The sequence below is a fragment of the Oncorhynchus keta genome, unplaced genomic scaffold (genome assembly GCF_023373465.1).
Source record: "Oncorhynchus keta strain PuntledgeMale-10-30-2019 unplaced genomic scaffold, Oket_V2 Un_scaffold_6322_pilon_pilon, whole genome shotgun sequence".
Lineage (NCBI taxonomy): Eukaryota > Metazoa > Chordata > Actinopteri > Salmoniformes > Salmonidae > Oncorhynchus > Oncorhynchus keta.
The window spans coordinates 521,156-525,000 of NW_026290979.1; positions in this window are offsets into that span (position 1 = coordinate 521,156).

A 3,845-nucleotide genomic window follows, 5' to 3' on the forward strand; every position below is an offset into this window, starting at 1 on the left:
GAGACCAACCATTCATTTCACTGTCATCTGTCTAGTAACACTCATTAGGAGACAAGCAAGGATGGACATTATCCAAACATTAAACATAGAATAGAATGGAGTGGAGTTGAATAGGATCTTCTAGACTTTCTTCAGCCATTATACAGATTGCCATTCATTGTCTAGTTTTAGGAAGAAGTGATCATTCTCTTCTTTGCAGCCTTCGGGCAATTCATTAAAGAGATTCTACAGTACTTTTGTATACTTTTAACCAGTAGTTCTGAAAGTAGGGCTCATGAGGCAAGAGTGGTCCCTGGAAGTTGCGTACTAAGTCACATACGTGCAGATATGTTCACCGTCTCATTGCTCTCTCGCTCCCTCTGCTATGTGTGCATCTTGCTAGCTGTCACTCAAATGGCTGAAGCTCATTGGCTAGAAATCGAATTGCTAGGGGGCTGGCCCACGTGGTGGAAAATGTATGGAAAATGGCGCAGCACAGGTTCCTGAAAACAAGTTGCCTTCAAACTAGGTACTTCGTGGCTAATTGAGGTGAGGCAGTAATTCTGCTCATAGATTGTGTATGTATGAACTACACATTGACACATCCAGTCCAAAGGGGAGGGTTAAAAAATACTTAGCAGTTGCAGAAGTTTCGGAGCATGTCGGAGCATGTCTTTAATTTAACAAATATGTCCACTGTGAATCTAAATAATGGTGCCCCACCAACATGCTCTGAGCCAATGGGTATGAAGAGAAAACACCCAACCCACCACACTACACAGCCCCCCAACAACATGCTCTGAGCCAATGGGTATGAAGAGAAAACACCCAACCCACCACACTACACAGCCCCGACCAACATGTGTCACTCTGCTCTGAGCCAATGGGCATGAAGAGAATGCACCCGACCCACCACACTACACAGCCCCCACCAAAATGTGTCCCTCTGCTCTGAGCCAATGGGCATGAAGAGAATACACCCAACCCACCATACTACACAGCCCCCACCAACATGCTCTGAACCAATAGGCATGAAGAGAATACACCCGACCCACCACACTACACAGCCCCCCACCAACATGTTCTGAGCCAATGGGCATGAAGAGAATGCACCCAACCCACCACACTACACAGCCCCCCACTAACATGCTCTGAGCCAATGGGCATGAAGAGAATGCACCCAACCCACCACACTACACAGCCCCCCACCAACATGCTCTGAGCCAATGGGCATGAAGAGAATGCACCCAACCCACCACACTACACAGCCCCCAATAACATGCTCTGAGCCAATGGGCATGAAGAGCTGCTGATTTCCTGGCCTGTGTTTACCTGCCATACCAACAACCACATCTGCTGCAGCCAATGGGCATGAAGAGCTGTGATTTCCTGCCTGTGTTTACCTGCCATGTGTGCAGCCAGGAAGGTGTGTGTGTGTGTGTGTGTGTGTGTGTGTGTGTGTGTGTGTGTGTGTGTGTGTGTGTGTGTGTGTGTGTGTGTGTGTGTGTGTGTGTGTGTGTGTGTGTGTGTGTGTGTGTGTGTGTGTGTGTGTGTGTGTGTAAGGGGGGATGGGACACAGATTCAAAAGGGTATGTTTTTATGTCAACGACTGCATGTCCATATGTGTTTTGAATATCCTGCATGGTCTGTCGAACAGCAAACCTCAATTTGTGCAGAGTGGAAAACACTCACAGTCACAATGTGCAGCACAGTATCAACTGATAAGTGTCCGTCTGTGACACTTTTGCAAAAAGAAGACTTACTATACATGACTGATAAATCATTGCAGCAGCAACAACAAGGTGAGACAACGGAGTGGGAAAAGACACACCAAAAAGAACATAATATACTAGCAGGCCCTGAATGGAGGAGGGCAGCATCTCTCCCACCCAAACCCCTTCTGATACCCTCTGAAAACATCCTGTTAGGGGATGCTGATGTCATCCACCCCTAAACCCCTTGTCCATCCTCCACCCTCCAGGACTCATCTCAATCTCAGACCACAATCCCAGAGGGCTAATGGCAGATTAGGGCTACTGAGTCTTGGAGGAGTTATTATCTCAGATTAGAAGAGGGTCTGTGACTGCAGCCCTATGGCACCTCCCTCAGCAAAGGTCACACTTCACAACGAGGGAAGAGATGATGTGTAACCCCTTATGTGTGTGTGTGTGTGTGTGTGTGTGTGTGTGTGTGTGTGTGTGTGTGTGTGTGTGTGTGTGTGTGTGTGTGTGTGTGTGTGTGTGTGTGTGTGCGTGCGTGCGTGCGTGCGTGCGTGCGTGCGTGCGTGTGTGCGTAAAGTGTATGTTAGTGCATGCCTGATTGTGTGCAGCGTGTGTAACACTGTAGGCTCAGACTTTAATTTGTCTATCCCTCCCTTCCATCACCTCCTCTATCTCTCCATCCCCTCCTCTATCTCTCCATCCGCTCCTCTATCTCTCCATCCCCTCCTCTATCTCTCCATCCCCTCCTCTATCTCTCCATCCCCTCCTCTATTTCTCCATCTCCCCTTCTATCCCTCCATCCCCTCCTCTATCTCTCCATCCCCTCCTCTATCTCTCCATCCCCTCCTCTACCTCTCCATCCCCTCCTCTATTTCTCCATCTCCCCCTCTATCTCTCCATCCCCTCCTCTATCTCTCCATCCCCTCCTCTATCCCTCCACCATCTCTCCATCCCCCTCTATCTCTCCATCCCCTCCTCTATCCCTCCACCATCTCTCCATCCACCCTCTATCTCTCCATCCCCTCCTCTATCCCTCTCCATCCCCTCCTCTATCCCTCCACCATCTCTCCATCCACCCTCTATCTCGCCATCCCCTCCTATATCTCTCCATCCCCTCCTCTATCTCTCCATCCCCTCCTCTATCCCTCCATCCCCTCCTCTATCTCTCCATCCACCCTCTATCTCTCCATCCCCCCCTCTATCTCTCCATCCCCTCCTCTATCCCTCCACCATCTCTCCATCCACCCTCTATCTCTCCATCCCCCCTCTATCTCTCCATCCCCTCCTCTATCCCTCCACCATCTCTCCATCCACCCTCTATCTCTCCATCCCCCCCTATATCCCTCCATCCCCTCCTCTATCTCTCCATTCACCCTCTATCTCTCCATCCCCCCCTCTATCTCTCATCCACACTCTATCTCTCCATCCCCCCTCTATCTCTCCATCCCCTCCTCTATCCCTCCACCATCTCTCCATCCACCCTCTATCTCTCCATCCCCCTCTATCTCTCCATCCCCTCCTCTATCCCTCCATCTCCCCTTCTATCCCTCCATCCCCTCCTCTATCTCTCCATCCCCTCCTCTATCCCTCCACCATCTCTCCATCCACCCTCTATCTCGCCATCCCCTCTTCTAAACAGTCAATCATAAATCAGCCCAGCTATGGCCCAAGAACAAACCCTTAAGTATGCATATAATTGCTAGTATTAAATGTCCTCTCCATGCTCTGAATCATCCATGGATCGGACCTAAAATAATGAAATGACCGCAAAGGAAAAGTTGCCTGGTGCTAAATGCTAACCAGGGGCTAGTATGCTAGATGCTAAATGCTATCTCAGGGGCCCTGGCTGTGGCTGTGCAGTTGTGTCCCTCGTGGCTGCACTGATTTGTGGGTCATGGTGTGGGTGACATTATCCTCTGGTCCGTTGTTCCAGTCACTCGGCATTACTAGACGTCCCTCACACCTCTGCCATTTTCTGGGGTCTGTGTCCTGAGCCCACACACGCAAGCACCGCCACCACACACACACACACACACACACACACACACACACACACACACACACACACACACACACACACACACACACACACACACACACACACACACACACACACACACACAGAGACAAAAACAAAGACAAAGA